The sequence below is a fragment of the Lepisosteus platostomus genome, chromosome 16 (assembly GCF_059453375.1).
Source record: "Lepisosteus platostomus isolate fLepPlt1 chromosome 16, fLepPlt1.hap1, whole genome shotgun sequence".
Classification (NCBI taxonomy): domain Eukaryota; kingdom Metazoa; phylum Chordata; class Actinopteri; order Semionotiformes; family Lepisosteidae; genus Lepisosteus; species Lepisosteus platostomus.
Genome location: NC_142626.1, coordinates 4561321 through 4584237, shown reverse-complemented (window position 1 = coordinate 4584237; position 22917 = coordinate 4561321). Strand labels below are relative to the sequence as shown.

At 37.2% G+C, this 22917-nt stretch overlaps 1 protein-coding gene and 1 long non-coding RNA gene across 2 annotated transcripts in view; one reads left to right on the top strand and one right to left on the bottom strand.

The window, feature by feature from the left end:
- LOC148646745 (NACHT, LRR and PYD domains-containing protein 3-like) overlaps positions 1-22917 on the top strand; it is a 2700574-nt gene that overhangs the window by 2575812 nt on the left and 101845 nt on the right. The window lies entirely within an intron of this gene.
- Positions 249-21036, bottom strand: LOC148646746 (uncharacterized). The gene is made up of 5 exons (XR_015927710.1): positions 20962-21036; positions 4396-4454; positions 3460-3494; positions 2252-2363; positions 249-413 (listed from the first exon to the last, which is right to left on the bottom strand). It is a non-coding gene; the product is annotated as an uncharacterized LOC148646746 (long non-coding RNA).

The window sequence follows — 22917 nt, the reverse complement described above, 5'->3', positions numbered from 1 at the left end:
CCAGTTGTGAGTCTTTGCACCATCTTTTTCTCTGCCTTCTCTAATTCAGAGGATCAGGTCTGGTTGCGGTACAAAGATGTCAAACACCTGCATTCATACATAAACAAGAGTAGAGACCAGGAGAAAAGTCGGAGCTCAATCCTTATATCTTACAGAATTGGAGCAGAATTAGAAGTTCTGCTGCTTTATGCGAACCTTCAGAATTCATATTGATTCCACAGATCCACCTGGCACAAACCTGGACCCCAGAGCCCAGTCTCTCAGACTCACCAGGTAGATCCTGACACTCCACACAGGTACATGATGGTGTCCAGCAGGTTCTGAGCCCCCAGCTCAGTTAAAGTCCCCATGAGAGCCACCATGGCGCGCAGACCCCCCCCTGAGCCCAGCACAGCGATAGGGGGGACACAGTCCTGATTGAGGAAGAGAGAAGCAAGAGAAAGAGTATGATAAAAAAACAGTGTGTGAGTCTGACAGACAATTATTAGGCTATTAAATAGTGTAAATTAATTGCAAAGTTACTGAGATATCACAACTGTGTATCGTGTACCCTACTCCACTCAAGTGTGTCCCTTAAAGAGAAGAAGATTCAGAATTATTTAAATTTAACATTCTCCTATTATGTTTCTCTCATGAAAGCATCTAACGTAAATAACAACAGTGCAAGAACCTTCTTACCAGCAACAAAAGTGCAACCTGTTATGATATTTGTAATATCACCACTAAGGATCATTAAAACAGCATGAAATATTGTAACTCCATCTTGGCTGTCACCCTCTCCACCAGCGCTATTTATTCATTCCAACTCAACCTACAATTTCATGGTTCAAACTGAATGATCTCTTCTTCCATTTACTTATTCTACTTCATTTCATACTTCAAGTCCCTTCCCTATTAAGACCTGTAAGGTGCCTGTTTTGCACCCAATTCAGAGCCCTGTTCCTTATCTCAGACAGTGCAGAAGCCTGCAAAATCTTAGTTTCATTTGTCTTCCCATACACTTTTTCCCTTTCTGCTCTGCCTCTTTTATTAGACTTTATGTACTCTCCATTTTCCCCAAAGCCTGTCCATTCCCGACCCTCTCATCTATTAACTGCATCCATGTAATCTGGAAAGGAGTAACATGCCTGTAGCATTCACAGCAACAATAAACCCCTACGACAAATGTTAACTAGCATAATGAAAATTTCTTATGTCATATTTTTTCACTAACATGACAATGCACCTGCTACAAAATAAAATGTCTTTATTTTCCTGATAATAACTTTGTGATTTTGATGCTGTTACAACCCCAAGTGTCTAGGGGTAAAGGGGTGTAACATGTAAGATAATTTTTGAATGCAGGTGGGTTCTGGTGAGACACTAGGAAGCGTGATAACAAAGGTGGATGCAGAAGTGATGATTTTAAGTTGAATAAGTGACTAACAAGACACGATAACACACAGGGGTAAGGAACTAGAGTGGTGCCAAAGAAAAGAAAATAACAAACAAAATGGAGCTGGCTAAAAAAATGAGGGAAAGCTAACCTGACTACAAAAGAAAACCCAAAACACACGGTCTTCGGCGTCTCCTACACCCTAGCTAACTTCCACTGACTACCCAACAACCATACAAGACAAATGCCACTCACCCGTACTAAACTAGTGTACTAATACAAAATCAACTAAGTGTGTAGAATGTACCCAACAACCTAAACTAACCTTATACACAAAAGTTCACACAAAAACACAAGTGAACTAGGAATACAAATAAGGGAAAACAAGAGTAATCAACAGGAACAGGGTACAAAAGACCACAAAAGTTGAACATATAACACATTAGGGCAAGGACATGGCAAAACAAGGATAAACACACAAACAAACGAAAGTACAAAGAAACTAACAGAAACCAACAAAACAACAAAGCCAAAGCTATACAAAAATACACGCAGAAGCAAAGTCAAACAAAAGGCCTCTTCCTTCAGAAAACCTCCATGTTATATGCTGAATAAGATGCATTCTGATTGGCTGAGAAGCTGATTGATGATTAAGTCATACGGAACAGTGGTGTAATGGTGGGTCAATGGAGGAGGGAGAACAATCAAGGGTCAGCAGTGTGGAACATAACAAAAACACACATAGACCACACACTGGGATGTAACAATGCAGTTTTTTGTATGATGCTTACAGTAACTTACTGTACTTGTATTTTGCAAACTACACTGAATATGTATTTCTGCAACACAAATAATAAAAAATAATAAAAACCATACCAATTTACAAGGAATTTTCAGATTACTCAGGGCCTTCTGGATTTGGATTTTTCTCTGCTTAACAGCCTTAGTCTCCCCCTCACAGAGAGTCTGTGAAACCCGTACATATGTCCTGTGGAAGGAAATAAAATGAACATGAAGAATGTGCAACCTTGGTGCTTTCTGTTCCTAAAAATGCAAAAGGAGACATATTAGAAAGAATCTGGGAGAATTTCTAATTTGCTTTGCTGACTGGATCTCACTGTTACTTGAGTGTTAATGTGTTTGTTAATTTCTTTGTGTATTCTTATTAATTTCAAGAAGGTGAATAGGGACTAATACAGTTGTAACCACTTTAAACTTTCAAAAATATTGCTAATATGAATTTTACTCATTTAAAAGTATTTATTTTTCTTGTTTTCAAGTAACAGGCACATTGTTAAAGTCAGTATTTATCTTTTCGTAATATCCTGGGATATAGCACCTTATTTTCTGCCTTATTGGACATCAGCTGGTAGGTTAAAGGATACTGCTAGACGCCCAAGAAGAGGAGGGGGTCAACTGTTGAGGTGTGATCTGCTCAGGACTTTAGGATCTCTTGTTGTTCACCAACACAAATGCTCCACAAGTGTTTTTGGTCAGTGTATCACACAAAAGAGCTACACTGTGGTACAGCAAAGAAAAGGGAAGCTACTCTAACACGTCAATGGGTTCTAATGCATGTTTTGAATGTTTTTATCTGTATATTATATATATATTGGCTCTAAAAATATATTGTATTTAAATTTAAATGTTTTAAAAAAGATGTCAGTAGTTTTGAATTTCTCTGAAAATAACTTGTGATTGCATACTGTAACCTCTTCAATGTGAGGCATTAGTTATTCATTGGGATAGCCTTGTGTGTGGTTTTGAATCCTAGCCAATGCCCAAGCCTGTGGGGATAATCTTTCTATAATCTTTCTAATCTAACTATAAACTATAGATTTACTGGAAATAAGGGATTTGGAAATGCGCATGGATATCAACCAAGGAGGAAACACCTCACTAATCTTACAGCTTAGAATCAGTTAATCAGTACATTTATACTCATCACATCCTCATGAGAAAAAAAGAGGAAAGAAAATAATTCAGAACATATGATTGAAAAGAGGTGTAATTGTTTTTTGTAATTATACACAGGAACGTGTTTCTTATACTGTATCTTAGTACACAGATTAAAGAGCACTTACTTTCCAGTATTGTCTTTTGCTTCCCTCATGCTTGTCTGTAAGATAATTGAAAACAAGAAATCGTAAAAGTTTTCGTTTCCGTTTTCTGTACTACTGTTTCTGCCCCATTGGGATACATTTGGGATACATTTCTGAAATCACAGAACTACATCTTCTTGGCACTTCAAAATCCACAATTATTATTCCATTTCCAATGCTCTCTATATTGTCTATAGTATTTTTGTGATTCAGTATGTTACTGTTTTTCTGTGGCTATACTTAAATTCTCTCAAGAAATGAAAGGTGATCCAGAATTCAGCAGCACAAACAAAGCAGCAACAGGTCATCAATCAGGCTTGCCCTTGCTCTCATTTTCCCAAGTCTGTAAAATACAGAAGCTTGGCACTTACAATGTTTTTCTGAAGCTTGTCACCAGAAAATTACTTTGTTGTGCCAGAGAACAAAGATAACTTTATTTATACTTTAGTTATTTTAACGCTACAATAGAAGCTGAAATCAAATTATGTTTATAAGTCGGTTCACTGCTGATAATACTGAAGTAAATGATTAAATGAAAATGTAATTTAGAAGAACAATTTCAAAGCATATAAATTATATTTCATTGCCATTAATATTTTAAATCTATACATTTAAGTGTTTTATTGAATGTGTTTTGGCTGGTTATATTGGACAAATTTACAGCATTTAATTTTGACTGAGTTTTTCTATGTTTTTCCCAATTTAAATGTTTTTAGTGTGCTATTTCAAAAATTATAATTTGCATTTTTTATAGTTATACCCACACAGTTCTGGCTACACATTCGCCCCTTGTTTATGACTTGGACTAATGCTACATACCATGCATCATGCACAAACCATTGTTTAGTCTCTTCTTTCTTTAGTAATGATGTTTTTAAGATTGTCTTATATGCATTAATTCAGTAAATACTCAGATACCTTATCCATGTTGTTTTTTGCTAGTAAGGAATGTTTCCTGGTGACCTCTTTTAGTGAATCTGTTAAAAAAAGATAATATACTGTAACACTGTCAGCCATTGTTAGTATACAAAACTGCAGGAGGCACACATACACACAAAAACAAGTGGTAGACTAATGGCAGCACTAAGGAGAGGCATGAACTGCTTTAAAAATACATTCAAATACTTCTCCATTTCATGACATGTATAATATCACTTTAAACAAGAGCTGTTCGTTACAAAATGAGGTTCCTAGCCTTTTTGTTGTTTACAGTGTGCACATTGCTCCCTGTAGAGGCACTGATAGTGGGCAATGGATCCTTTAAATTTGAAGTAAAGTCATAAACCATTTAGAAAAAGAGGATGTCATTGTTTTCTTATAAATCAGTGCTATGTACAACATACAGTAGATTATTCCAGTGTATCATGTTTTAGGTAAATCACAGTGTATACATTCCTTAATGCCTTAAAGACTGTGTCAATTACTCCTATAGAAAAACACCAGGCTTGGATTCTGACAAAATGATTGACCATTTCTATCTCAGGAGTTAGAAAAAACCTTAGATGTGTGGTTGCACATCAAATACAGTCTTATATGATAGCCAATGACTTGTTTGAGCCATTTCAGTCTGGTTTCCACTTAAATCATAGCACTGAGACTGCTCTTTTCAGGGTTTTGAATGATTTATTTATTGCCTCAGACTCAGGAGCTACAGTATACAGTAGATATCCTTATGCTTCTTAAAGCTGCTTTTGATACTGTAGCAACACAAAATTATTTAAATTGCTGGCAAATCAGTGGTCCTGTCCTTAACTGACTGGCAGGCAGCATATTTATAAAATATAATAACAAAAATAATGACAAAAATTTTTTGTTATTATTAAATTTCAGCAAAGAAATGTACCGATGCAACCATTCAAAATGCACGGTACAAACCCGTACCACACGCAATTACCCACAAGTCACTGCTTTCTACCGCGGTACGTGATTGGCTGGCCAGAATGACCGACAGGGGCACTCATGGTGCATTGGTCATTTGTGAAAAGATTGAATAATTTCATCTCTTTGCTGTGCATGTTTTAATTTGCTTAGTATTGAATATTTATATGTACAGATGCAGCCATTCAAAATGCATGGTACAAACCCGTACTGCGGGGCAACTACGCGTGCACCACCGCGCCCTACCGCGGTACGTGATTGGCTGGCCAAAATGACAGACTGGGGCACTCATGGTGCATTGGTTGGTAGTGCAAAGATTTAATCATTTAATCTCTTTACTGTGCACATTTTAATCCACTTAGTATTGAATATTTATATGAAATTTTACCACTAAAGGGAAATGTTAGTAGCTGAGCATAAAAAGAAGAGGAGCATAACGCATCTGAAGGTCATAAACGAGAACATAAACATATTACTGTAAGTAAACTGTACTGTATATGGCTGGTCTTGGTAGTTTAAAGAAAAAATGCACACCAGTCTTCCATTTCTTCCTAAACATTTTAAGCATCAAAGTTTTATGAAATGGTCCCCAAATATGTGATTGCTGTATAGAATGAATTTTAATTTAAAACATTTATTTAACACGAAAATTAAGCTGTTTACGTTCCCCCGCCTGAGAATATAGTCACTCGTTGCTACGCTACGCAGAAACAGCCACAAATAACTAGCAACCTGTAATGTCGGCCGTATTAATGCCCGCCGAACTAGGGATTGGACAGTTTTTCAGTGCTTGTACAATCGATGGAAATGTTCAAATAAATGTGCTAAAGAAATAAACAAAAAAAAGTCATTTATTCCTTTATCATACTGGCTAGCTAATGTCCTGTCCTTGATAGTTAGATCAATGAAATGCTGTGGTGTTACTTTATTTTAATGAAAAAATAAAGTATTTTCGTTTAAAATGACGGTTACAAAGAATGTGGACCAGCGTAATACTTTGAGTTTACAGCTTGTCCAAGGTCATTCATTATTAATGCTATTAGTAATATCTTCAGTAAAGGCTTTGATGCATAAAATATTTCTGCATTTGTAAACATGTTTTATTAACACCAGAATCGCAGCGGGTGAGAAAGAGACAGAAAAAAGTGAATTCTGTTTTTTTTATGGTCTGTAGCTCAAATCCTGCTTAACTAAAAATTAGACACAAGAACAGTATTATTGGACAATGTTGTGAGGCTAAAGAAATTAATAACGATTTTAATTTAAAGATCTAAATATATTCTAACTCATACGGCCGACATTACAGGTTGTGCGAGGCGGCTTGCCAGTGCGATGATGTCACTGCCTTTCATATGAATCCTTTCATATTGAAACATTTTGACATTGCGCTTAACAATCTTAGGAAGAACATGAAACAGCCTGTTAACAGACTGTTTTTTGGCAAAAAAATCATGCCCGACAAAGTGAAGTAACATTAACTAGCAAAGAGAGGACATTAGCTAGCAAACATGATTAAGCAATAAATGACTTGTTTTTTGTTTATTTAAACGTTATGTCAGCCAAACATGTATGTAACGTCTGCCATATGGCGTACGCGTTACTGAAGCTGAACGTTTAGCCTTTGTTACTAATGTAACCACTAAATAAAGACATAAATATAGAAATCCCTACATTACAAACTCCAAGCATTTCATTTTGTCTATTGCTACAATATCGACAGCAGTGCAGTTACAAAGAACATGTCCAAATGTTTCCAAAATAAGCAAAATCTAATGATTTGAAGGTTTTGATAATAGAGAAATCATAACAATGACCCCGTATTGCTTCATGCTATTCATGTTTACCCAACCAAAAAAAGGACAACTAATTTGACACGAAAATACTTAATTTTTTCATTGACAAAAAGTAACGCCACACTCTCTTGATTAACCGGATTGTTTTGTTTCTGCACAGACTGTTAAACTAGAGAAAAAGAGCGCCTCTTCGAAGCATTTTGTTGAATTTATCGGATCGGATCAACAAAATGCTGTGGTGTTACTTTTTGTCAATGAAAAAATTAAGTATTTTCGTTTACAAAGACGGTTACAAAGAAAGTGGATAACAATAATACTTTGAGCTTACAGCCTGTCCAGGGTCATTCATTATTAATACTATTAGTAATATGTTCCATAAAGACTTTGATGCATAATTAAAATATTTATGATAAAGGTGGTAGGTTGTGTACTGTACTTTTGTCCAACTGAGCTATCTTGCTTTTATAAAATATACCGACTTTTTAATGTTTAATGATTTACATGCTGTAATACAGACTTTAAAATTATTAAAAGTCTAAAGAGTATACAAACTTAAATTCTTAATTGGAAAAAGATTGTCCTTCAGCAGTGACTAGGATTTGAAACCATGCATTTTCTAGTTACAGCTCAAATGCTTTACATGAGAGGTTAAGCTTTATTAGCTCCACCTGGCAGTGATCTGGGATACTATTATCATAACTGTGGTATTATACGGTATGACGCGATATGACTCGTTGTGTTGTGACATGCCCATCGCGTTTTACCACAGCGTACCCCACTAATTTTGAATGGCTGCATCTGTACCTATGAATACCTATGAATTTGGCATAATTCTGCCAAACCGTTGCACAAAATCAGTTTATTTTGCAAATAATTAGTGGTTGTGAAGTAGATATTTATCAATTTCTAAACTGAATATTCCACTGAAAAATTTAGAACAACATAATATAAATATTGTACATTATATACACAAACTGTAAAAAGACTATTCACAACCTGTACACACTATTATGCAAACAAAAATTCACTTAAGAAGAATGCCTCCTACGTTACACATGATAAAAGACATTGTGTCTACAGGGCTGAGGTAGATATGGGCCTTCTATATGTTATGCCGGTCTGCATGTCCTTGGTAATCAGACGCACTGTTCTTGGGAAGAAACTGTTCATACAGTAAACCTGTTTCTTCGGGTCTTAATGCTCTCTGGCCTACAACACCAAGGTTATGTTTAGTGTCTTGCCAGGTAAACAGACTTTAGCTAGGGTGGAGTATGTCTTTGATGATAGCGTGAGCCTTGCTCCTGCAGCGGGCTGTATGGAGATTCTCCAACCAAGGAAGTTCTGTTCCAGTAATGCGTTCAGCTGTTCTAATCATTCTCTGAAGGATGCGTTTGTCATTCTGGGTAGCACCGCCGAACCGCACTGTAATACCTCCAGTCAAAATGCTCTCAATGGCACCATGATAGAAACTAACCAGTGGATGCCACTCCTCTTTAGGCACCTCAGAAAGTACAGACACTGCTGTCCAGCTCAGCGTGTTTTTAATATGTAGGCCAAGAAACTTGATGGAGTCAACCTGTTCAATATCAGTACCATTGATGTAAACTGATTGGTGGGGATTGATATTTTTCCTGAAATCCAAGATCAATTCTTTTGTCTTAGAAGCATTAAGAAGAAGGTCATTATCCTTACCATAATTGGTCAGGTCTCTAATTAGCTTCCTGAAAGTAGGCTGGGCAAACAATTTTTAAAATTTTTTAAAAAGAAATAAAAAATGAGATATAATGATGTGTTCCTGCTTAACTTAGACATTGCACGACTTTAAAACCTATAAAAACAGGTTTCGAGAGTTAAAAAACAGTTTTTATGTGCGAAAAATGGGTGATTTTTCTTCCTCGTGATCAGCTCAGAATCTTTGTGTACGCTATAAGGTTTTTACTTCTTAATTAAACATTTAAAATACATAAATTTCATAAAGACAGCACACGTTTCGAAGAGAAAAAATCCCATTATTTTCTCTTCCTGTTGTGTGAAACTGATCAGCAGGTCTTTTTTTCCCAATCAGAGGTTCTGAAAATAGCGTACCGCCCACTGCGCTCCGTCAGAGAGGGGTGCGGCACCGAGAGAGGGAGGAAGCGCGAAGCTCAGCAGTACAGAATGAACGTTCTGCTGCCTGGAGCGCTTATGGCAGCAATCGCGTTTGCATTTATAACTTAGTTTTTAAAATTAATCAAGCAATATGAAGCATCTCTTTACTTTTAAGTCACTTAATTATCATTAAGCAGAGCTTTCTCACCACTTAGACTACTTTTTGATACCATCCTTAGACAAAACAGAAACTTGTTGTTCTGTCTAATGACATTACAAGTGGAAAGATTACAGATTTTAATCGTCTTTAATTTTGTTACGTTATACATTTTAGAAACGTTTCATCCATACAAACACCACAAAACTATTCTTGATTGTATTTCTGAATAGTATGTTACACTTAGTTCACTGTTTTAAATACATCTAATTAAGAAAGTTAGGTGTTAGCATAAACTATTACAAATCAATAATATTAAATTTAGCACTGTAATAAGTTGTTGCACTTTCCCCCGCATCTTGTAAAAATATATTTTCATTGTTCAAATATACATTAAGTCTGACTATCATATAATAAGTTAAATACAAAACTAAAGAAAAAATGGGGTTAAATATAATTCAAAATATTTTGCTAACAATGTTAACTGTTTATGAATAATAAAATGTATTAACTAAGGAGTAGGATGGCACAGTTGTTTATCTTTTTCATAAATACAACAGTAGTACCTGATGGCTTTCAAAATTAAATTATGCATGCAAACCTGTGAACTAGAAAGATAACTAAGATATCCATCCATTTATAATGGTGGCGAAGTGGTTACCATTGCTATTTTGCAGCACTGGGGTCCTAGGTTCAATTCCTGCCTTCCTGTGTGTGTGGAGTTTACATGTTCTCTCTGGGTTACATGGTTTTTCTCCATATGTGTGATATGACTCCCTCTCGCACTCCAAAACATACTGGTAAGTTAATTGGTTTATGGGAAAACTGGCCCTGGTGTGTGTGTGTGTTTGTGTCTGTCTGTCCTGTGATGGACTGGCACTATGTCCAGGGTGTATTCTGCCTTGTGTCCGTTGCTTACTGGGATAGGCTCCAAATCCTTTGTACTGGATAAAGAGATTAGAAATGGATGGAAGTAAAGGCACTGTGTGGATGGAACTATACACAGTGTTAGAAACCCACTATGAAATGGCAGCATCTCACTGAGAATAAAATATTTTATAGTGCTGGCTTAAGGAAACAGCCTTTCCACCTCTCTTGCACATCAGTATCCATACCTAGTTATTTAAACAAATTGCCTCTAATTATAAACATCTTAATATGCTGGCTCTGTGGATCCGCATCAGCTAAGTTTGCCCATTCCTTCAATTCATGTGCATCCAACACACAGTTCAATGCCAGCAACTAAACAAAATCTAAAATACAATCCTCATTTCAGTATCTATGTAAACATACAGTCTGTTAACTTCATCATCTTCATCAAAAGCATGCCTAACCCCATTAGGAAGTGTTCTTGTTATCAGTGTATTCCTCAGCTTTCCCCAAATTATCTTCTTCTTAACAACATCTCTAGTCTTTTATCCTGCAATAACTCAGCCAACAATTAAATCTCCAAAAGCTGCTTGTGTTAATTTCTTTAAATCACAAATATCGTGTAAATACTGGCCATGTAATACTCTGCTTTGTGGAATAATAGTTTATTTTAAAGGGAACTAGAGAAACTAAGAACTAGAGAAATCAAGAAAGGCTTTTTTTCTAGAATTAATAAATGCACATCCTGTTCACTGGGGAAATTAAATCCACACTGAGCAATCTTCAATATGTTCAGAATATGACAGCGAGAATCCTATCAGGGATGCATTACGCCTGTTTTCAAGTCCTTGCACTGGTTACCTATCAGGTTTTGAGTCAACTTCAAAATCCTTATCCTCATTCAGTACCTACAGTTTATGGCTTATTATCTGTCTACTCCCCACCTTTGTCCGTCTGACTCTGGTCTTCTAGCTGTCCTCAAGAACATCTACATTTTGTGGGTGACAGGGTCTTCTCTAGCTGCACCCCAGAGCTCTCAATTTGTATTCCCAGTGATATCAGTACCCTGAGTGCATTTAAATCTAACCTCAGAACCTTTTCAGAAGACTTAGTGTCTGTATCTGCTTCATTTTCTAATTTTGGTAGAACCTCTAACTGCTTGTCTTTCTTATATGTATTTACTTTGTAATCTGTGGTCCTTTTATGTGTTTTTTCATCTACTGTATTGCTTTGAGATGCCACTTTTAAAGGTGATATATAAAATAAAGTTTTTTATTATTGTTATAGAGAAACATGATCAGATTTTCCCTGGTTCAGAAAAAAATATCTAAAGTATACTAGTTTGTCACTCTTCTCATTCCCTTTGCTAAATGACTTTTCATACTAATCTGATCAATCTAACTGCCTGTTTTCTGTGCTTTCTCTATCCTGCTAGATTTGCAATTATTCTGAAAATTTTCTTCTTGAAATAACTCATTTCTAAATACCTTTTTTCACTGTTAACATCTTGCAGCAACTCTGCGACAAAATATACACTTAGCTCAACCTGACAGTTCATCCTGCTACCAACATTGAATAAAAAAAAATCTTAAGATTTCTATATTTATGTCTTTATTTAGTGGTTTCATTAGTGACAAAGGCTAAACTTTCTTGGAAAAATGTCTTTTATGTGTTGCGGAAAAAACTGACTTGCTTTAACAAAATATGTTTACAAATCCTTTCACCTGCCAATCTACCTGAATGCCCAACTATCTGAGAAGCCCTCCGTGAAACCATGGTTGCTATTAATTCATTTAGGGCTCACTGACAGAATTGCTGTTTTTTATGCATGATCATTTTCTGATTCCTCACTGTGTTTCATGTTTATAGATAAGACTTTATTGATCGCGAAGGGAAATTGATGTACATGTTCATGTACATTTTTTTGTAACATACACCTTTTTGTGATTTTTTTGTATATCTAAGCAAGTCTTCCTGCATCCCTCTTCTGCACTATAGTCATGGCTTTTTTTCTGTTTGCTTATTTCAAAGCAACACCTGCTCCATTTCTAAAACTTTTTGCCCATGTGCATTTTTGTATTTTTTACACCTCTAGCACTTTAACGTCCTGAATTTTCATTTGCATTAATTTGTAGAATGAATTTGAGTTTTAGCCTTAAAAAGCTTAAGTTTTCACTATCTTTTGTTTCTTGTCCTACAACTGTTATTATTGATCACCGAATTATTGTACTTGACATGACTTCATTCAGCCTTTCCTGAACGTCTATGAGTGCTGTTTCTGGTGCGATCTTTTGCAGCTGACATTTCACTGTTTTAAACGAACAAGAAATTAGATTGCTCATAAATCAGTTATTCTATATACAGATGCAGCCATTCAAAGTGCGCGGTAAAGCCAGTTAGTGTTGGCTTTAACTAGCAAAGTTTGCGCACAGGAGAAAAGATGACTGTGAGTCCCAGCAGGTCAGGAAGAGGACCGGTTCGTTCCTGATGAAGAGCTAGTTCTGAATAGTGATTCAGCTTTCCACAGTTCCGACCTGTTCACGAGGCCTGCTGCTGGTGCTAACCTCGGGTGGATCCTCTGGTTACTCTCTGGCAACCTCCGCTCTAGACTCTTAGAACAAAGGAAAGTTCTGGCACTCGGACACACTGGCCGTTCCGTGGTTGTCCGGGCTGAGTCTCAGGATGGTCAGGAGGCGCGCTGCGAGAATGTCCTGCCCTTGGGAGCCTTCTGCTCCTGGGTTGTCCTGCCCTGGAATTCTCCTTTAGAATTCCCTTCGAAAAAGTTCACAGAATTCTCACCACAGGCCCTCTGTGTTGCCTGTTTTTACCTGGAGGAACTTCAGCTCGTTGATTGGCTGAAAGTTCCATGGGCATCAGAGTCCCACGTGGTTTACTCGGCCCTACCAGTCCCTGATTGGTTGATCAAGGTGAGATATGAGTCACTTACTCCTGACACCTAGGAATGCAGTCCAGATGCCCATCTGGCACTCCCTAGACAGAAAGGGACCAATGGATGACCATTGATCATGATAGCCAGGCTTAGCTAAGTGCATCCCCATTTGGGAGCTGTCCCTTATCAAAAGAAACATTAAATCAGCCTGCATGAATAGTTTCTCTGTGGCTGCACCACAGAGATGAAGAGAGAGATGGGGCCTCATTTGGGAAAGCACAGCAACACTTAATTCTGTCTTATTAACAAGCATTGCCGCTACACAATAATAAAAAACTTTATTTTACATATCACCTTTAAAAGTGGCATCTCAAAGCAATACAGTAGATGTAAACCACAGATTACAAAGTAAATACCCAGACAAACGCAAACACGTTTTTAATAAAATGCTTTCATTCATTCAGCAGAGAGAGAGCGTAAAACCTGGGCGTAACAGCTGTTCCTTTTTCTGATCACTCGCTCTCTGGATAAACGTCTCGCCTGTCCAGTTCTTTGTTTTCCTAATTTGCCGATTATGCCTGCTGCAATCCACTCCTACACTCACACCTAAAGAAGACTATTTTAAATTTCTTTGCGCGTCCTTAAGGTGATATCACATAAAGGTGATCTGTAAAATAATGTTTTTTTATTATTGTTATAGAGAAACATGATCAGATTTTCCCCGGTTCAGAAAAAAAGATCTAAAGTATACTAGTTAAGAAAAATAAATCTAAACGGGGAGAAAGCTATGCTGAAAGTTTATTAAGATACTTAGAAGACAAAGATATCAATTTATTTTAGTTAAAATTTTATATATCACCTTTAGAAGTTGAATTGAGGGAGAGAGGGGGGGAGGGCGAGCGAGATAACCAGGAAGTAAGGCAAATAAGATACATTCCACAGACATTCACAACAGCGACATATGAAACGTTTGCACATATAGTTAAGTTATTACTTGGTTTTCAAAGTGCAATGAAATACAATATTGTTGTTATTGCTGTTCTTGTTGTTTTTATCCTGTAAAGCATTTTGAGAAGCCACCTTTAAAGACGATATATACTGTAAAAGCGTAAAAAAATTCTTATGGAATGTGTTCCGCCGGGGATTCAAATTTTTTTTTATTTTTTTTTATCGCGTATCTAAGGAAATCTCAGTATAACTTTGTTCATGCACAAACAGTGGCATGTTACATTATTAATTTGGGTGTGTCCTCTTGCCAGAAAGCTCTAAATTGCATTTTGAGTGCGGTTTTTAACTTTTTCTAAATTGCAACCCATAAACTGCGACACTTTAAACTGCGACACTTATCATTCAACCAGAGCTCGAAATATCACAAGGACCCTCAAGAGCACAGCAAAGACTGTATTAAAAGAATCGCGTATCTAAAGAAATTAATAAGATATAATTATATTGTATGTTACACCTACGCAAGAGCCGACCGCTACGCCGCACTCGTGTTTCGAAATCTTGTGACTTTTGAAATTTACTGGGGGTGGACCACGTCTGTAAATTTCGATGGGTCCAGAGGCAAAAGTGCCTTGCCTTGCAATCTCCGGGAAACCATTAGTAGCATGGTGAATCGGAGATTCTCAACCCTTACTTCGTGCGACTGGAAAAGAATTTGTGATTGGATCAACGAAATGCTTCGTAGAAGGAGGCGCTCTTTTCCTCTAGTCTAACAGTCTGTCCACAAACAAAACATTCCTGTTAGACAAGAGGAATTGAAAAAAAACAATTACTTTTGTCAATGGAAACCGGTGTGTGTGTCTCTCTCTGCTGGATGTCCCTCTCACTCTCTGCTGAATGAATAAAAGCATTTTATTAAAAACGCATTTGCGTTTGTCTGGTATTTACTTTGGTCTCTTTTAACTGTTTTTCCATCTACTGTATTGCTTTGAGATGCCACTTTTAAAGGTGATATGTAAAATAAAGTTTTTTATTATTGTTATAGAGAAACATGATCAGATTTTCCCTGGTTCAGAAAAAAAGATCTAAAGTGCTACACCTAACTTTCTTAATTCGATGTATTTAAAGCAGTGAACTACTGTAGGTGTAACATAACATTCAGAAATACAATCGAGAATAGTTTTGTGGTGTTTGTTTAGATGAAACGTTCCTAAAACGTATAACGTAACAAAATTAAAGATGATTAAAATCTGTAATCTTTCCACTTGTACTGTATGTCATCAGAAAATACAAGACGTTTCTGCTTTGTGTAAGGATGGTATCAAAAAGTAATCTAAGTGGTGAGAAAGCTGTGCTCAATGTATTTAAGGGACTTAAAAGTAAAAGGAGATGCTTCATATTGCTTGACTAATTTTAAAAACTAAGTTATAAATGCAGACGCTCCCGCCGCGCTGGGTGTAAATATCAAAATATACATTCCTCCCGGGCAGAGGCCGAAGAGCGCCCGGCTGGGGTGCACGGGGAAGAGCAGGACAGGAGTGAAAGTGGTCAGGGCGAGGTTTAGGAAGGCGTACAGTCTGGGCAGGTATAGATTACACTTTTCTAAAACGTATTTGAAAAATAAAAACGATTACAATCTAATCCTTCCACGTTTGATCCCAAAATCCCAAGAAAAATAAATCTAAACGGGTAGAAAGCTATGCTGAACGTTTAATAAGATACTTAGAAGACAAAGATACTGTATCAATTTATGTTGCATTAGTCTGATTATGATTAAAAAAACACATATAATTAAACACACGTTTGCGATTGAAATCAAAACACGATTTAAATCAATATAAATGTTTATATTGTAACGCATACTGTCCAGCCTCCATTTCTCTATAAAAATTTACTCTATTACAAATTTACAATTTGTTGATAATAGAAATGTTAGGTTCTCTAAAGCTTTGTGATAGCTGACCCACCCAGGCAGCAAAAGATCAGCTGCACTGGTAAGATGCGACACCGAAGATATGACTAATAACCTTTTAAATCTGAAGGGAGATCTGAAGGGATCCCCCCCGCCCCACACACACACACAATAGAAGCAGGAAGCAGAAGCAGGGACCGTTGTCAGAAGGGAAGAAGGTGACTATTCATTGTTATCAAAAATGACTTAGAATCAATCATGTTGTGATATTTTGAAATATAAAAGTCAATTGATTGTCCATAATATTGCTATTCTATTTTTTCAAAGAAATGTTTGTTAAAAGAAAAGTCCAGCACCAGCTGGATTTGAACACACAACCCGTGAGCGGGTAATCAGGCACATAGACCAGTAGGCTACAAGGGAAGTCACATGAAGAGAGAGGCGAAACAGCCCTACACAGCCCTGTCGCAGTACATGAATATAATCATATCGTTATTAAATTCTTTAGATACGCGATTCCATATTATATTAGCAGAAAAGCTTAAAACTACCACTTTTTCACACGCTATTTCACATGCTAGTTAAATACTTCGATGCTTAAAATGTTTCGGGAGAAATGGAATACCGGTGTGTAATTTTTCTTTAAAGTACCGATTCCTGGAATCTGACTGGCTGACACCCTTCTGAAGTGGTTCCATAATATCTGGTATACGGAAAAGAAAGCGTTGATAAAAAAGCCTGGATTCTCATGTATCTTATACAAGTATCTTTTAATACAGTCTTTGCTGTGCTCTTGAGGATCCTTGTGATATTTTGAGCTCTAGTTGAATGATAAGTGTCGCATTTTAAATCATTTTCGTAGTTAGAAATTATGAAATGCCCTGTTAAAAGCAAGGGAGTTTTTATGCCCGTTGAAGTAAAAGAAAATGCCTGACAAAGAAGGGCTTGGACAGATTCCAAGTGCTTGTACAAATGTGCTAAAGAAATTATACTTTGAGTATACAGCTTGTCCAAAGTCATTCATTATTAATACTATTAGTAATATCTTCAGTAAAGGCTATGATGCATAAATATTTCTGATAAAGGTAGGTTGTGTACTTTTGTCCAACTGAGCAATCTTGCTTTCATAAAATATACCAACATTTTAATGACTGATGATTAACATGCTGTAATACACAGTTCAAATGTAAAAGCTCAAATGCTGTACATGAGAGGTTAAGCTCCCCCTGGCGGTTTCACAAGGTGATGCCGGATACTTTCCGGCATGACGTCAAATGACGCGATTAACCGCGTGATACTGCGTGATACTGCGACATGCCCACCGGTGTATGTCGCGAAATACCCCACCCATTTTGAATGGCTGCATCTGTAAACACAGTGTAATTGCCCTCCGAAAATCCTCTTTTTCTTGTTTGTTTTAGAGACCTTGATCGAAACTGATTTTAGATGTCAGAAAGGATTTATTTTCTCTGTATTTCCTACATTGCTTTGTCGAGATTTTAACTTTATATCTAACTTTATATCTAGGCTCAGATTTCAACTATAAATCGTACTGTAATTAATAGCAGTAAATACTGATGTTTTGCGCCCTCTTACCACAAAAATATATGTTTTGTAGCTGGGATTAACTTTATTTCGTACGCGTAGCTACTGCGATTCGGACACGGAACAGTTAAAGATGGTGGCAAATCAGACACCCAGAGAGAGGTGGGGGGGGGCGTCTTCTCGCCTCCATAACTAAAATGCCAAATAGGAGTGGCTTAAGCGACATACACAGTCGTGTAACTGACAGTTTGAGGTAGCCTATCGTGTAAATTTCGCTTTGTTGCTGATAGGTTAAGCTTTCGAAACTCTGCCCCAAAGTCATGTGACTGATTTTTCGCCCTGTTTCGTTGGTGAAATGCAATGATCACAAGCACCACCAAGGTAACTGGGATGTGTAGTTTTTAATTCCGTTTGAATTATAACTGTACGTACTGTCTTCATATTTGGCCAGGGCTTTAAAGAGAAGGCGCGCCAAAAAATTTCGGTGCCGTTGTCTCCGCTTTAAAGGTACCCCCGTGCTGGAAGAATTTGACCTTGGAACGTTTGCCCAGCGTACTGTAAGTAGTTTCATTATCATGTTGAATAAGGCCAAGCACTGTTGTATCATCCCCAAATTTGTATATTATGTTATTGTCATACAGTAGGTGAAATTGCAGTCATGTTTGTATAATGGTAATAATAATTGCTTACACTTATATAGCGCTTTTCTGGATACTTCACTCAAAGCGCTTTACAGGTATTGGGGACTCCACCTGGATGATGCGACGGCAGCAATAGTGCACCAGAACACTCACCACACACCAGCTCTCAGTGGGGAAGAATTCATAGATGGGGATTATTAGAAGGCCATGATTATTAGAAGGGCCTATGGGAAATTTGGCTAGGACACCAGGGTTACACCCCTACTCTCTTTCGAGAAACACTCTGGGATTTTTAATGATCTCATCCAAAGGACGGCGCCTGTTTACAGTATAGTGTCCCCGTCACTATACCAGGGCATTAGGACCCACATAGACCGCAGGGTGAGTGCCCCCTGCTGGCCCCACTAACACCTTTTCCAACAGCAACCTTAGGTTTTTTCCAGGAGGTCTCCCATCCAGGTACTGGCTAGGCTCACACCTGCTTAGCTTGAGTGGGTTGCCAGTTGTGAGTTGCAGAGTGATATGGCTGCTGGCTGAGACAAATGAGAAAAGTGTTGGGCTTAGGCAACAGCCTGGGGTTGTTCCTGTGCTTAAGGTAATTGGGGAAGAGATATTTCGACCTATCTTCACTACTTGTGGTCTAATTGTCAAAAAGTCTAGTATCCAATTGCACAGAGAATTAGGCAGGCCAAGCCCAGTGAGTTTCAACACTAGCTTGGTGGGCCTTATGGTGTTAAAAGCTGAGCTATAGTCTAAAAACAACATACGAATGTAAGTGTATTGTTTTTCCAGGTGCTGGAGAGCAGTGTGTAAAATGATAGCTACTGCACCATCCACAGACCTACTTAGATGATATGCAAACTGCAGAGGGTTGGGAATATTATTCTTGATAAATCTCAATAATTTCTCCAGGCATTTCGTAGCTACAGATGTAAGAGCTATGGGACGGTAGTCGTTCAGGCAAGTCACCCTAGATCTTTTAGGAATTGGAGTGATAGAACTTTTAAAACAACGTGGAACAATAGCCTGTGACAATGAGGTATTAATTATGTCTGTGTAGACATCAGCCAATTGCATGGCACTGGCCTTCAGAACTCTGGTGGGGACTCTATCAGGTCCAGCAGCTTTGTAGGGGCTTACCTATTGTAGGGCTCTACATACCTCTGACCTGGTAACCTGATAGACAATTTAACAATTAACAATTCATCTCTTAACAATTTATTGCTCATTATTGTGTTAACTGTGACTGATTGAACAAGTTCTATCAGCTCTTCATGGATATATGAACATGACAGCCCTCCAGGACTGTATTTAACAGCCCTCATCTAATTCTTCTGGCTCCACATTGGGAGATACAGTGTGATGTGGGTTTCATGCTGTGTTTAAAAATACTTTTTGCTCCAGAGTTTCCCTCCATGGTTTATTAAGTTCTAAAACATAGAAATAAAATCATGACAGTCTTAGAGTGACTGGAAAGCATCACAGTGCAGTAAGAAGGGAGAGAGACAACTGGGGAGAACTCTGTTCGTCCCAGCTACAGCTTCTATACAGAACATACTAGGATATTCAGTATGCTAACAAAAGAAAGTCCAAACTGTTTTCTTTTGTTGCGCAGGCAGAAATAAAAGTGGGTTTGTAAACATAAGATTTCCCCTGTTGCAGAAAGAATATCTTGGGCAGAATTCTGTACTTTGCTTCTTCACTCTCTGTAAAAATAAATTCAATGGTTGGAGTTTGAGGATATTAGAGATCACTTGCATGTGCAATATTTTGTGAAACAATTTAAAAATGTTGCTTATAATGTCACAATTTTATTTTAAGCTGTTGTAACTGCAGTGAAACCCAGGTGCTGGCTTCTCAGAGTTCTACTAAGAGGTTTTAACTTCTTCACACCCTCCAGTGGAAATAGTGCTATCTGCCTCGGGCATCACTCTGTATCTCTTCCACCCGTAAAGCATTAAACAATTATTCTAATTGAACCACAAAGCCCAGGATCAACTGCCTGATCTTGTGTTCCATTAAATTAACCCAAACGTTTTTGCTCTCTTCCATCAGTTCCTTGAAATTTTAGCCCTGTAGCCGTACAAAGCTGAAACTGCAAGAAAACTACTATTTCTTGAGTCAAGGAATATGGCTACTCTATCACCAGAGGGCAGAATTAAAACTTGGAGATACAATGTTCGTAATGGGTACCTGTTTGTGTTTCCAATGGTCATTTTTCAGTAATGAAAGCATTCTTGGAAAATAATTTTACTTACATGTGTCTTTCACTAGTCTGCAGTACAATATGAAATCCCCCAACCCTCCCTCATAATTATGGCCCCAGATCAGAAAGAACTGTAATTTTATCTAATTAATCCATTACTATTACTTATAACACTTTGGTAATATTGGCTAATAAATGCAAAATTTAATAAATTTTAATAAATGCTAGCATCATTCAGTGTTCCATATAACTTAACATTTGCATGGTCATTTTGGTGCTAATATTAGGATAATTGGTATTGATATTGGTGCTAATATTATGATCATTTCAGTTGAAATAATAATTGAACAAATTAAATCATTGAAATAATAATGCAACTCAGCATTTACATGTTCCCTCTTGGCCACCTCCCAATTTTTAGTGTAATTCTTGTAGATCTGCTTTACAAAGGCATCTCTGTTATTCTGCTGTTGCAATGCAAAATAATTTAAGTACAGCATTAATGCAGATAGATGAAATACATATTAATTACTAGTATTAAAATCCTTATTTTTCTTACCAGTTTGAAAGAAGTTTGGTGTTCCAGAAAAATCCAAATGATTGAATCTTTGGATGCAGTGGACATATATTTATAGGAAACACAGAGGACCAATCAGGAGATGACAGCTAAAAAAGAAACTTAGTGAAAGTTTCACTTTCGGTATTGATTGTAATGTTTCCTTACAAGATGTTTAACCATTAAAAGCACTCTTCATTGTATCTCACTGTCACCACAGTCTCTAGCTTTGGAGATGCTTTAATAGTCTGTCCATTTCCAGGTCTGAAGTTTTTGTTTCATTTAATATTTCATACAGATTATGTGTAACAATAATGGCAATTTTTTCTTTCTTACAGTCTTTCAGTGTTCCTAAATTTAATCCACTTTTCAGCCCTGACAAGGCACACCCATAAAGCATTTTAAGCACACATGTTGTGTGATGGGGGTCATGCTATCTATATCAGTCACACCCTCTACAGCCAGAGGGCGCTCCTACTCTGTCCTGTCTCTAGTTTCCTGTGCTTTGCTGTCCTTCCGGTGTCTTTCTCTCTGGGGCTATATATTTCTGGGTCACTCATTCCCCTTCACTCAGCATTGACGTTCTGATGTCCTGAGACCCACCTAGCATCCAGGTCGCCCCACGTCTGCTGCCTGAAGGCATTGGTTTCTATACGACTCCTGAACTGCTGAGCTCGGGCTAACCCCCGTTCTGCCACTATGCATAGGGTCTTTTCTCGCTCTCCTGCAATTCCATGGTTCGTCCCTTCCAACATCCGTGACAATACCAATGTGGATTATGGCACAGCTTTTAAACACTCTGTAACGCATACAGAACCAGGCACTGAGAACGCACAGCATTTCTTCCAATTACCTAAAAAATAATGTGTTGCATTGTGTTATGTAACTTATTGCCCAAAGATGATAAACAGGTAGCACTTGTGATGCATTAGATGTTAGTGAAACCATTGCTTCATTTAATCTGTTTCTCTCTGTGCATGCCTAAATCCACTTAATATGGAATATTAATATGGAATTTTACAAGTAAAGAACATTTTGGTAGTGGAAAATAAAATCGGAAGCATGACGTCATATACCCTATACCTAACGTACTTAGATTAGATGGTAGTGGTTGCTAAATATATAAAACAAACTAAGTACACAACAGTATTTCACCATCTTCATAAATATTTTATGCACCAAAGTCTTTAACTCAATAATTTGCAGTGGGTATTTTGGAAAATGTGCTTCTGCTAACTACTGTATTTATTAATAATTTATTTTTTAATTTACAGTTTATTTGTAAAGTAATATGTATATTGCATATAAAAAGTTATAATGTTTATCCTTTTAGAAGTATATTCCATAATCATTTAGGTGGGTAGCCGCGTCAGCATGCGTAGGCTGCAAAGGAACAAGTAATAGGTTTATTCCATGCTGAAAAGAGAAGAGAGAAAACACAACGTTTTGGCCATGTAGCCTTCTTCACAACTAAAGAAGGTTCCATGGCCGAAACGTTGTGTTTTCTTTCTTCTCTTTTCAGCATGGAATAAACCTATTACTTGTTCCTATTACATAATAAGAACACTGTAGTTGTTGTAAATTGTAAAAAAAAAAAGCTTGATGTATTTAGTTCCACTTGATATAGAATCTAAATCATGTAACACAATACATTTTTGCAGCTAAAAATATCACTTCTGGATATTTTGGAAACATTTTAATGTTTGTTAATCTATCAGTAAACAATGAGGACAAACAGACTACATGAAGGCTACCTGGTAAGTGTCTTCAATACATCTAGAGAGCTGTGCAGGCTGAAGAGCCCCCATTGAGGCTGTGAGGTTGTTTAGTGTATTTTCTGCAGTTACTCACTTTTACTCTGTCAGAAGTTCAGCTGTTTCTCCAAAACTGTAACAGACAAGCTTTCTCCTCTTGTCATTTTGTTTGGAGAAAGGAAAACAATATCCAGTTTTGAAGGGG